The sequence below is a fragment of the Ascaphus truei genome, chromosome 15, assembly GCF_040206685.1.
Source record: "Ascaphus truei isolate aAscTru1 chromosome 15, aAscTru1.hap1, whole genome shotgun sequence".
NCBI lineage: Eukaryota > Metazoa > Chordata > Amphibia > Anura > Ascaphidae > Ascaphus > Ascaphus truei.
Window position 1 is genome coordinate 25,803,877 of NC_134497.1, and position 14,107 is coordinate 25,817,983.

The following is a 14,107-nucleotide window of genomic DNA, read 5'->3' on the forward strand; positions in this document are numbered from 1 at the left end:
TTTTCTAAGCAAGCTCATTTTTTTCCCCTCAAGGGTCTCCCCAATTCCAGTACTTTGGTCGACATTATTGTAAAGGAAATCTTCCGTATTCATGGTGTCCCGTGGTCCATTGTTTCAGATCGGGGTACGCGATTTGTGTCTAAATTCTGGCGTGCATTTTCCCAGAGGTTGGGCATAACCCTTCTTTTTTCTTCAGGCTACCACCCACAAACAAATGGGCAGACCGAACGTATGAACCAATCCCTGGAACAGTATTTACGTTGTTTTTCTTCGGACTCTCAGGATAATTGGGCTGAGTTACTCCCTTGGGCTGAATTCACGATCAACTCTCTTAAGTACGAGTCTACCCAAGAATCACTGTTTTTTTTATTAACTGCGGATTTCACCCTACTTGTCTTCCCATGCATCCTACCAGGACCGGAGTTCCGGCAGCAGATGAGAGGGTATCTTCCTTACAGGAGTCATGGAAAAGGATTCAAGCAGTGCTTCAAAAATCCGTGTTAAGGCAGAAGAAACAAACAGATAGGCTCCGTCAGGAGGGCCATAAGTTCATCCCTGGAGAGAAGGTCTGTCTTTCTTCAAAAAATATCAAATTGAAGGCCTGAACCCCTAAATTGTCTCCCAGGTTCCTGGGCCCTTTTTCTATTCTGAAACAGATTAACCCTGGGGTCTGAGGGAGGACACAGAGCGCAATATTCCTCTCCAAGGTGGAACAATCACTTGGAATCTCAAATCGAAAAAGGCAGCATATGTAAAGAAAGAGAAAGAATATAGTGCAACACAATTTAATTAATATAGAATTCTCGAGCAAGGAGGCTCCAATACACTCACATGCTCCAGGAAATAAAAAAGTTTAACCACTCTGGGTTCAGACGCAGTAGGTAAGCTCCAGTCAGCTGCTGCACGTCCACTTCTTCCGCATTCAAGCGGCGTCTGACGTCACAGAGCATGTGAGTGTATTGGAGCCTCCTTGCTTGAGTGTTTTATATTAATTAAATTGTGTTGCACTATTCTTTCTTTTTCTTTACATATGCTGCCTTTTTCGATTTGAGATTCCAAGTGATTGTTCCACCTTGGAGAGGAATATTGCGCTCTGTGTCCTCCCCCAGACGTTACCTTGAGTGATTGCGAAATCACTCACACCAGCTGCATCTCCTCTTGGTGATATTTATTTGTTTTATTTTTAATAATGTATTTTTAAGGTTTTGCGCATACTTTCCTTGCACCATAACCCTGTGGTCTATCAACTCCAACTGCCTCCCTCTATGAAGATTTCACCCGTCTTCCACGTTTCCCTTTTGAAACCTTTTATTCAAGGCAAACGGTTCGCTCACCCCTCCCTTCGACCTCCCCCTCCCATTGTACCTGGACAACAGGACTTTGAAATTCAATCTATCATTGATTCTCGCATCTCCAGGGGCAAACTCCAATTTTTGGTCGACTGGAAGGGATACGGACCTCAGGATCGTTCATGGGTTTCACATTCGGATATTCATGCTCCTTCCCTACTCAGACATTTCCACCAAAAATTTCCCCTCAAACCATGGTTGGTTCATCCGGAGTTCGACCCTCGAGGGGGGGGTACTGTAAGGATCTGCGCTGTGGGTATACCCGTGTCCAGCTCATCCTTACCTTTTTCTCAGGCCATTCGGGCTCCCCGGCGGCATTCCCCGCTCCTGGCTGCTTTACCTGCACCTCCTGCCCACGCGCGTCAGCCCTGCGTGCGAACCCAAGCCGCCATTGGTTGGCGCCGGGCGCCTGGCTCCGCCTCTGCTGACGCGGCGCACGCTCCTTGCGTGTCGCTGCTCGGGTCCCGTCGGCTCCGCCTCCCCGCTTCTCCCTCCTTGCCTGACTCTTCCCCTGTCCATCCCTCTGCTCCTCCCCTTCTTCTCTCTGCTCCTGGATCCTCCGGTGCACCATCCCCATGCTCCTTCTCCTCGGACGTCATGCACTTGCCCGGCACGCCCCTTCCCCATCTGCCTTGCCTCTCAGGTCCTCCTTCCCTTTCTGTCCCTTCCCTTGTCCGTCCTCCCCTTACTCAGACCACTCCCTTTGCTCACTCCTCTGTTCCTCCCCTCACTCCCATTGGTTTCAAACTTCCTCACTCTGCTCTCCTATTACATTCCTCTTCAGGCCGCTCCTCCGTCACTCCCCTTTCTCTGATTGGTCCCAGCCCCCTATATAATCCCTCTTCTCCATTTCCTCTTTGCTCTGCATAGCTTCTGTACCTTGGTGCTGTCTGCTGTTGCAAAGAGAGATACCCGGGCGCTACCCAAACTGGGATGTATAGGGGAAATTACTCTTTCTTTTCAGAACTTCACAACCTTATAAATCCTACAAGGTTCCCATCTGCTTCATAGTCTCTTCCTGTGACTCAAAAACCCCAAAAGGATCTATCCAGGATCCTTAGAAATATAGAAATAAAAGAGAAAAAGGGGGAGCACAGGTTGAGGTATACAAAATGGTAACAAATTATTCAGCTGGGGAGTGTAAGTTCCCAGACCAATAAACGTAGGGAGAGTGGAGTGTGTAATAACAAACACTTACAGGTCTAACTTGAAGTTTGCAGGACATCTGAAGAAATCATTATCAAGATCCGAAGAAAAGAAATTTCGCACCAGGAAAATCCAGAAGAAAAGAAACCTTGATGTGACAGCATTTACACAAGGCAGTGTAAGTGTTTATGTTATTACACACTCCACTATCCCTACGTTTATTGGTCTGGGAACTTACACTCCCCAGCTGAATATTTTTTTTACCATTTTGTATACCTCAACCTGCTGTTGCCTGGCCTCTCTTGTCTTTTCAGTGCTGCTCCTGTCCTTGGAATCTTTGATGACCTCCCTGGATTTGACACTTGCTTTGAGCTCTACTACGCCGCTCTCTGGAACCCTTTGAACCTTGCTTTGGACTTCTACGCTGCAGACCTCTACAACCTTTGGACACGGCACACGGACAAACTACTACGCTGCTCTCTCCACTCCACGACCCAGGCTTATGGACAATCGATTACGCTGCCCTCTCCAACCCACGACCCTTGGCATATGAACTTAACCCTTCTACACCGTAGCTGTCAAGTACGGTATCATTTACATTCTTGTTACCCGGACCACCTACGCTACTAACACACTCCGGCCGTGCCCCCGTTTGCTGCTAGGTGTGTGGTTTTACCCATTCCACCTCAGTCCCGGGGTCTCGTCTGGCTTGTGGGCAGGCCGAGCGTTACACCCAGTCAAAGTCCAGACCTCAACCCGATTGAAATGCTGTGGCGAGACCTTAAGAGAGCTGCGCATAAACAAATGCCTGTAAACCTCAATGAACTGAAGCAACGTTGAAAAGAAGATTGGGCCAAAATTTCTCCACAACAATGTGAGAGACTGATAAAGTCATACAGAAAACGATTACTTCAAGTTATTGCTACTAAAGGTGGTTCTACAGTACAAGCTATTGAATCATAAGGTGTACTTAGTTTTTCACACATGGCTTCTCCATTTTGGCTTTATTTTTGCTAAATACAGGCGGCCCTCATTTTACGACGTTTCGTTTTACGACGTTTCGTTTTACGACGTTTCGTTTTACGACGTTTCGTTTTACGACGAACGGCTTATCCGACGCTTGTCAATGCATCCCTATGGCCCGTTTTACGAAGCCCGAACGGCTTATCCGACGCTCTTACGACGCTTTAAAAAATTGCTACAAATGAACAACCAGACGGCTGCAGGCTAGGGAAATCATTCTGAACAGTCTGTGTGAAGCTTTGGTGGTGTGTTTTAGGCCCTAAACCATGGCTGATCAAAGCAAAAAGCAAAGTACTGTTACTCCAAAAAGGAATAGAAAATCTATAACTTTGGAGACCAAGCAAAACATAATAAAGCGCTCTGAGAAAGGAGAGACGAACACAGAAATTGGACATGCCTTGGATATACCTCGCACAACTATTGTGACAATAATCAAAGACAAGGCAAGAATCTTGGAACAGATCAAGGGCTCAGCACCTATGCAAGGTACAACAATAAGGCAACGTGTTGGGCATATTGCTGAGGTAGAAAAACTCCTCATCATATGGCTGGAAGATCAATCCCAGCGTCATGTGCCCATTAGTTTAGCCTTAATTCAGGCCAAGGCTTTGAGTCTGTATGAGGACATTAAGCAACAGCATGGAGAAGGGACCACTGAGGAAACGTTCACTGCAAGCAAGGGCTGGTTTATGCGGTTTAAAGAGAGGGCAAACTTGCATAACATTAAAGTGACCGGGGAAGCTGCTAGTGCGGATAAGGAGGCAGCTAAAACCTTCCCTGTTACATTGGCCAAAATTATAGAGGACGGTGGCTATTGCGCACGTCAAGTGTTCAATGTTGATGAGACTGGGCTCTACTGAAAGAAAATGCCCAGTAGAAGCTACATTGCAAAAGAGGAAAAATCTATGCCCGGGTTTAAAGTTGCAAAGAACAGGCTGACTCTTCTGCTTGGATCAAATGCTGCAGGTGATTTCAAGCTAAAACCTTTGCTTGTTTATCATGCAGAAAACCCTAGGGCATTCAAGGGTTATGCAAAGAGCACACTTCCAGTGATTTGGAAGTCCAACCGTAAGGCATGGGTATCAGGGAGCCCTTTTTGAGGACTGGTTCCAGCATCAATTTATTCCAGCTGTGCAATTATATTGCATGAACCAGAACCTCGATTTCAAAGCATTGCTGCTCCTGGACAATGCTCCTGGCTATCCCGTGTACCTGGATGACCATCATCCAAACGTCATGGTGGTGTTCATGCCCCCCAACACCACCTCATTGATACAGACGATGGACTAGGGGGTTATCGCTTCCTTCAAGGCCTACTATCTTAGGCGAACATTTGCCCAAGCCATCAGAGCAACCGATGTGGAAGGTGGTCCAACCTTAAAAGAATTTTGGAAGGGTTACAACATTCTCCATGCAGTGAGAAACATCGGAGAGGCATGGAATGAGGTGAAACAATCCAATTGAAATGGAATTTGGCGTAATTTGTGCCCTGATTTTGTGTCTGATGTCTAAGGCCTTACAGAGACTGTTGCAGAGGTTACAGAAACTGTTGTGCAAATGGCCAGAGATCTCAACTTGGAGGTGGAAACCGAGGATATTGAGGAGTTGCTCGCCTCACATTCTAACAAGTTGAGCAATGAAGACCTCATGCAATTAGAAGAGCAAAAAATTGCTGAAGAGGAGGCCCACCAATCTGCTGATGTGGCACAGCCACAGCCACGTAAATCATTGTCAAGCAAAATGTTGGCTGCGGCATTCAAGCACATTGATAGCACACTGGCCATATTTGAGGACAATGACCCTAACATTGAACGGAGTTCAACAGTCAGTCGTGGGGTGTCTAACCAAATCAGCTGCTATAGAGAGATCTACACGCAGAAAAGGAAAGGATCTGTCCAGACTTCAATGAAGAGATTCTTCAAGAGGCCGAAACCTTCAACTCCACCTACATCACCTCCAAAAAGTCCGTTGTCTGTTGAAGATCCCCCATCCCCCCCCCCAATCATCTTCCTCCAATAATTGATGTGGGTTTTTTTGCTCATGTACATTTCTGTACAGAATACAGCATAGTTTTATTTTTATAGTTTTATTTTACAGTTCTGGAATCAATAAATATAATGTTTCCATCATAATCTATGTGTGTGCTGCATATCTTATTGCTTGAGTAACATTTTCTGTGTATTTTAGCATTAAAAATGCCTTCAGGAACGGAACGTTTGATTTAAACAGTGTTCCTATGGGAAAACGGGTTTAGCTTTACGACGCTTCGCTATCCGACGCCTTTTTGAGTAACGCATTGCGTCGGATAACCGAGGACCGCCTGTATATCATGACAGTGTAATATGTTATGTGTTGTTGTTCATCTGAGGTCGTATTTACCTAATTTTAAGACCTGCTAAGGAACAGATGATTGTTATTATGTTCAGATATGTAAAACCATGGTATTCAAAGAGGGTGTAATTTCTTTTTCACATGACTCTATATGCATATATAATGGTGGTGGGGACAATGCAAACACAAAAACGATGCAAAATCATGGAATGTGAATCCCTCCCTTTAAGGTGACATCCCAGCACCTAAAAAAGGGCATTCATCACATGGTACATCTACCAATGCCCTTAATTACCTTAGCGGTTAACCACTGAGGGGGTTATTAATGTATTTTAATATTGTTGATGTATTTATTTATTTATTACTGGGTTACTATTTATCGCAATGTGGATATCTGGGCCCCCCATTGAGAGGGCCTAGTTGTCCACAGAGATAATCAATGGTTTTATGTGTTAAATGTATTTTGAATGTTCTTTTTTGTTTTGTTTTAAACGTGTATACATTTCTTGTTAATATTTAAAACCACATTTGTCTAATAATGATATTTGGCATTAGTGTAGAAGAGAGGCAGAGGTAAGGGATGTGGGTGATGACAGTAGTTACCCCAGGGAGGGAGGTTAGTCTTCCCGTGGGGTGGTGGAAGTGGTGGTGAGAGGGGTTAACCCCTTAATGACCTTAGTGACTGGAATGGCAATGCTTTACTGGCAACTAACGGGGTCAACAGGGTTAGGTAATGTTTTCTTTTAATAAAGTATTAACCCCTTTGGTATACCTTGGTGGCCACAGACATGAAACGGGTTTATGTTATTTTGATCATTGGTTTTTGTAATAATAGAAATATTAACCCAATACGATATGTAACACATTATTAACAGTCGCATTAATTCCCATATTGCAAGATTGGACCAAATATCGGGCCAACGAACTGGGTCAGGTAATTTGAAAAAAAATAAAGTATTAACCCCTTTGGTAACCTGTGGTAATAATAATGTTATTTTGATAATAGTTTTCTGTAATAGAGATTACAGAAGCCTATGATAGAAATATTAACCCAATGCGGTAACACATTAACGGTCGCGTTAATTCCCATATCGCGAGATTGGCCCAAATACCGCACCCAGTAAATTATTACCACAATCTTGATATATAGCAACTTAAAATTGCGGTAATAGCACCCGTTAGTTTATTATTTACCCGGGTGCGATATTAACTCCACTTTAACATAATTTGATGTATCTGAGCTTTAGTGTTTTGCTTATGCCTTCGGGACAAACCAAGAACTAGCCATGCTTTACTAGCCACTAAGGTGGCAAAGGGGGGTAGTTAGTGTAAGGTTTATATTATCCCCTTTGTGGTCAGCTAGTCATGGAAACCGAAGACTTGTTGACCCGTGGATTACTAAGGGTTAATATGAACTGTAATGTATTTTAACAATTATTTTATCATTTATTCCTTGTTGGTTTAGCTTATCTTGCCTATGTATATAATAGGCAGTATATTGGCCATTATATACATAGGAAAGACAGGGCTAACGCCAGCCTGGAGTAGGTAATAAAATATTTGCGGTATTTCTGCCGTTCATTCCGTTCCAATAAATATCAGAACTGTATGTATGGCAGTTTTTACTTGAAAATGTGATATTACGCCTGTTTTGTATCGGATCTGATGCTTTTAACGGGTCCGATAATAAGTGCTTTCTTTTTGGTGCTGCAACGCTGATTCATTGCACGAAAATAAGGCACTTTTTTTATGGGCGGTAATATGGCATTTTTCGTTACCGCAGCTTGATGTATCTGGCTCTTTGACCAAAGTCAGGTGTAGTGATATTAAGTTCTAGTTGGCCCGTAATGGTGTATGCAGATCTATCACTATTTGCAATTTAACATCAGTAATAAGACAATAGAGATGTAAAAACCACGTAACACACATATTACAGATTACCTTGTGCTGGCTCGTTACTTTGCCACAGTGCACCCCCTTGATACCGAGCTCTTTCCCATATTCATCTCTAAACCAGGAGCTCTATGTGTGGGGGGAGGTCTGTGCAGGTTCTGTAGTAGATTTCCTGTGGTACTGGAACGCCACAAGGTTCTATTCTTCCTCGTTTCTTGCACAATTTACAAACCTATAATTGGGACAGTTAGTGAGGTCTCAAAGTAATTTCTATTTTATAAAGGAAGAGCTGAAAAAAGATACAAGTTGTTAATAATGTGACTTTTCTTTTCTTTCTTCTCTACAGTTTTTTTGAGGTGAACAGAAGTTAATGGAGAGCAATGTATATACAATGGCTCACTTATATGTACCCACATTTTGATTGGAATGGGAGCCACAGGCCACACTAGTGACTACTTTATTAGTTAAAAATAAATAAAAACACTGTTGTAATTAAAAAGTCCCGACAAGATGACACAAGTGACACAGAGGTGAGTTTTCTTCCGGTGGAACTAAACAGAAAGTGGGGTTGATGTAACAAGGTGTTGTAGCAGGAATGTGTTCCATTAGCAACCTGAGCTTATAACAGGCCCTGGACTGATTTGGAAACTGGACTATAGAAAAAGCCTTGAGCCACACTCTAATGAGGTAACAATGTCGGTTTGGGCTTCAAACTCCACCCCCCCCCCGCCACCATCATGGCCACGCCCCCCACACATCCCATCGCTCCACATAGACCACAGACCGCGGATTTTACCCATGCACGTGCCTCCAGGCAGTCAGACGCACGTGCAGCAGTGACCACAGGGGCCGCAGCCTAAGGCTGCATACGGGCAGCATTGGTGCTGAACAAGGCTGTGAGGGGAAGACAGAAGTGAGGGGAGAGGTGCAAAGAGCTGCTGTGATCACATGCTCATTGTCATTTACTTGAGTGGCTGTTAAAGTGCAATTGAGGCTATTGCACTTTAGTGAATCTAGTGTTTAGTAAACAGAGGAGGCAAAGTGGATAAGGAAAAATAACCCCCTGCAGATCAGTACCTGGGAGGCAAATAAAGGGTGTGGGAGGAAGGGGGATAAAGAACACAAACAGCAATAGATACACAGTAAGAGAAACCATGTGAGACGGGTAACTCTTCTCTTGAGGGGTATTGGGGAAATAATTTGACAAGCTGTTTGGGGGATAAATAAAATTAATATTTCTGTTTCTTCAGTAGTTTCGGAAGGTTTTGCAAGGATTTGGAAAGACAATAAGTGATGGTAATTGTCACAGAGTAATAGTCTGGAGAATATAGATTTGGCATTAGCTGTCCAGTAAACTAGGTAAAGAAGTGTAGGTGACAGCAACCAAAGTTATCCATAATGTCAACAGCTGCCTCTGGTTAAATAAGGCTTTGAAAAGGGTGGCCCTGCATTCCTAAGACCCCATCCCTTCTATCCCACGTAGTGACAGATCCTTCCTGCCCTGCACAGGAGCACAGAATGTCATCTCCCCTAGGAAAACAAGCAGGAGTACTATGACGTAGCTATTACATCATGGGACAAGACACAGTGACATTGCAGCTACATCAAAAGAGCACCCAAATGGTTTAATGGCGATTTCATCCTTTTCAAGAAAGTCATTTACTCCAAGTGATTTCATTTTTCCCGCCGCTAGGTTGGAATTAAAGCAGCAGTTTAAGCTGCCGATTAAAAAAAAAGAGAGACGCGCGTGGTCATGTGACGTGACGTCGCCATGGTAACGTGACATCATTTGACGCTGAGTTACCAGGATGCCGCGTCGCTGGAAGGTATGTGTATTATGGAGGCCTTGCGCAGTCCCCCTGGCATTTAATTTAAATGGCTGGGGGGAGAGCGCAGGACCTCTATAACTGCCGTAACCGCCCCCCCCCCCCACAAAAAATCTAGTGCCTCCCAGTTTGCACACCGCTGTACTAGATAACGCTTATGATCTAGCCTATGTGCCTCTGTGTCTACACCATCTATAATAGGAGTTATGTATTTTAATCTATGTATCCCTAATGGTTTGTAGTTTGTCTTGTTATCTTATGCCCAGATAAATGTGTGTAATAATGCTGCTTTTGACTATAAGCTCATAAAACTGAACCATCTTTTAAACTTGCTCCTTTTCAGCTTTAACCCCTTCGTTTTGGCAGAAAAATCATCTAAGAAAGAAAATATCAGCATGGCTGCTCCCAGTTCTTCAGACTAATTTATAGTCATTAAATATCCTTTATGGCACCAATATAGTGCACACATGTTGCTTCAATTTACTGTTACTTAAGTGTAACGTATGAAATTTGACTTCTCCACAGTTCAACAAGTGTGCTGAGCTGTCCCTGTGTGACTCTATTTTGCTTGGCGACGTGCCGTCATATGACGCTGCGATGACGGCAGACTTCTACCAGGAAGTACTGAGGCTGCAGAGGCTGTAAACACAGGTGATGGGTATGAGGTGATTGTGTAACCCCCTAGGGATATATACCTGTTAGTGTCACTATTGCAGAAAGGTGTATGGTCTGAAGAGAGGACGTGTCTGTCCTGAAACACCACGTTTTTGCATATACCTGCACTGATGCTTTGAATACAAAGTAAGTTACTTACAGAAAAGGCTCCTGTGTGCTTCCTGCACCACTTTATTTCTTCATCTTCTTTCCCGGAAGTGGAGTCACTGACTACATCCAGGTCACAGCTGTGTCCTACTGCGCATGCTCACACTAAGGGGATCATGGGAGTTGTAGTTTTTAGAGTTCATACGTCACATACTGTGTAGATTAGAAACAAGACAGTAACATTTCCCAGGCACTGTGCTAGGGAAAGATAGTTTCTTCTGCATGTAGATGTGTATACACCTCTTGGTCCTTAATATATTTCAGTAAAGCTGCTTCAGTTCCTCCCTTTTGGCCAATGTTGATATGAAGGTGGTAACCAGGATATGACATAACTCCTGAGGCTGTAATACAACTAAGGTAACACACACACATTATTAACAGTCACGTTAATTCGCATATCGCGAGATTGGCTCAAATACCGCACCCAGTAAATTATTATCAGAATCTTGATATATACCAACTAAAAATTGCGGTAATAGAACCCGTTAGTTTATTATTTCCCTGGGTGCGATATTAACTCCACTTTAACAGAATTTGATGTATCTGAGCCGTAGTGTTTTGTTTATGCAAAAATATATCACTCAACGGCAGTGATATGTGAAGCAGCGCCAATCCTATATACAACAAACCTATATATAAAAAATTAAATATACTTATTGTCCCACAGCTTGAGTCCAATGGAGGCTATTCCAGTTCCTCCAGAAATTGGCAATGAGAAAAGATAGAGTCCTCCAGCGTGTAGACGACTGTTCTGCTCTTCTTCTCCTCAGTATATATAGGGGAGAAAGAGAACAGAACACAGACCCACGGTGTAATATATATTAATTTATCGCTAAAGGAAAATAATAAAATAAAAATAGAGATTGACACTTGTCTGTGTCTATCTCTCACTTGATGTTTCTCTCCAGAAGATCTTCAGTGTTGGCTTTAGAAAGAGAGAAGAGAAAAAAGCATAGTGTAATAACGTTTATTATAAGACAGCAATAAAAGAATCCTACTTACAAGCGTCCATAAAATTAAGCTTTTAAAATTGTGTTCCCAGCGTTTTGCCCTTGAATTGTCCTCTCCACGTTATGCCCTGCCTTAGGGCTATTCACGCGGACGCCGCTTCAGCTTTCGTTTCCTGGTTCACAGCATGCTGGGGGTTCTTCCTGGGTTGCGCAAGCCCTGGGATCTCCTCCTGTGCTCCCGCGTTCGGTGAGCACAGGCGTGGCTGTAGCTCTCCGGGTCGCATTGCTGATTGGGCAGAGTACTTCTCCTTTGAGCTACGGTGGCTCACAGTGTACAAAAAAATCCACCAAACACGTTTCGCCTGCTCAGCTTCCTCAGTAGTGTGTTTGCTCACAGGAACTGTGATTTCCAATAAGCATACACACCACTGAGGAAGTCGAGCAGGCGAAACGTGTTTGGTGGACTGACACACATACACACACTGACTGACACACATACACACACTGACTGACACAGATACTGTACATACTCTGATTGACACACACACTGACTGATACGCACGCACACCGACACACATACGCACGCACACTGACTGACACACATACACTCACTGACCGACACAGAGAGACATTCACACAACACAGAGAGATACATACACTGACTGACACACACACACACACACACACACACACATTGACCGACACACTCACAGACACACATGCACACACTGACTGACACACATGCACACACTGACTGACACACATGCACACACTGACTGACACACATGCACACACTGACTGACACACATGCACACACTGACTGACACACATGCACACACTGACTGACACACATGCACACACTGACTGACACACATGCACACACTGACCGACACACATGCACACACTGACCGGCACAGATTCATACACTGACTGACACACACACAAACAAATACACATACATACTCTCTGACTGACGCACATACATACTCTCTGACTGACACATACTTACTGACTGACACACATACACACACTGACTGACACACATGCACACACTGACCGACACACATACACACACTGACCGGCACAGATACATACACTGACTGACACACACACACACAAACAAACACACATACATACTCTCTGACTGACGCACATACATACTCTCTGACTGACACATACTTACTCACTAACTGACTGACACACACACTGACTGATACGCACGCACACCGACACACATACGCACGCACACTGACTGACACACATACACTCACTGACCGACACAGAGAGACATTCACACAACACAGAGAGATACATACACTGACTTACACACACACACACACACACACATTGACCGACACACTCACAGACACACATGCACACACTGACTGACACACATGCACACACTGACTGACACACATGCACACACTGACTGACACACATGCACACACTGACTGACACACATGCACACACTGACTGACACACATGCACACACTGACTGACACACATGCACACACTGACTGACACATATGCACACACTGACCGACACACATGCACACACTGACCGGCACAGATTCATACACTGACTGACACACACACAAACAAATACACATACATACTCTCTGACTGACGCACATACATACTCTCTGACTGACACATACTTACTGACTGACACACATACACACACTGACTGACACACATGCACACACTGACCGACACACATACACACACTGACCGGCACAGATACATACACTGACTGACACACACACAAACAAACACACATACATACTCTCTGACTGACGCACATACATACTCTCTGACTGACACATACTTACTCACTAACTGACTGACACATACACTGACTGACACATGTGTGCCGAGCACGAGCGTTATAAGTCAATTTCTGTGACAGAAGTCAAAGAAGTTTCACTTACTATGCGTGTGCACAGCACACACAGCTTTTTTTTTTTTACCACATCTTGGGGAAGCGGCCGCATCCAGGCATGTCTCTCTCAGAGAGATTCAAGAATAGTAGAGAGAAAAGCAAGAAGGAAGAGGGCGGGGAGGGGGGTAAGAAGGGACCGGAGGGGGGGGGAGGGTGTGTTTCTTATTGTCCACAGATTTATATGACCCAGTTATTCCATTGCTAATTGTCTGGCCATACTGACCAAATCTTGTGGAATTTATCCACATTTTGACCCAATTGTGCCGAGAGGAGTTCCATTAATCTTATATCTCTACAGTAATTAGTCTCTATATCTCTAATTCGTCTGCTTGGAAGGGGCGTTTATCTTTTTCCATGATGCGGCAATCAAGCAGCGGGCCGCTGTGAGAACGTGACTTACCATTTTATTCTCATGGGGTTGTAGGCCCTCTATTGGTTTAGACAGTACCAGGGTCAGTGGATCAACCTCCATCTCCAACCCCAGGAGTTCTCGTATCATTGTTTGTAGCATGATCCGGAACCCCTGAATTTTTGGCCATTCCCACCAGATGTGAGCCATATCTCCTCTGTGCTCGCATCCTCTCCAGCACAAATCTGAGGATCCGGGAAAAATCTGGCTCAGCCTACTCGGGGTTAGGTACCAATGGAATAGAATTTTATATATGTTTTCTTTTATTGTGGTACAAATTGATGTTTGAGAAGCTGCTTCCCAAATATCCTCCCAGTCTTCCCTATCTATTTCTAGATTTAAATCTGCTGCCCATTTTAGCATATAGCTATGGTTAGAGTGTGTAGCTTTAATCACCAGTCCCAGATAAACCTCCA

General features: G+C 44.1%; 1 protein-coding gene and 1 long non-coding RNA gene across 2 annotated transcripts in view; both read right to left on the minus strand.

The window, feature by feature from the left end:
* The window catches only part of LOC142466719 (uncharacterized), a 115,210-nt gene extending 104,232 nt beyond the window's left edge, over nucleotides 1-10,978 (minus strand). The window contains exons 1-2 of the long non-coding RNA XR_012788199.1: nucleotides 10,383-10,978; nucleotides 7,791-7,974 (exon numbers count right to left, since the gene is read on the minus strand). This is a non-coding gene — a long non-coding RNA (uncharacterized LOC142466719). The remainder of the gene's footprint in view (nucleotides 1-7,790; nucleotides 7,975-10,382) is intronic.
* LOC142466711 (uncharacterized) overlaps nucleotides 1-14,107 on the minus strand; it is a 97,036-nt gene that overhangs the window by 22,188 nt on the left and 60,741 nt on the right. The gene's annotated exons all lie outside the window — the stretch shown is intronic.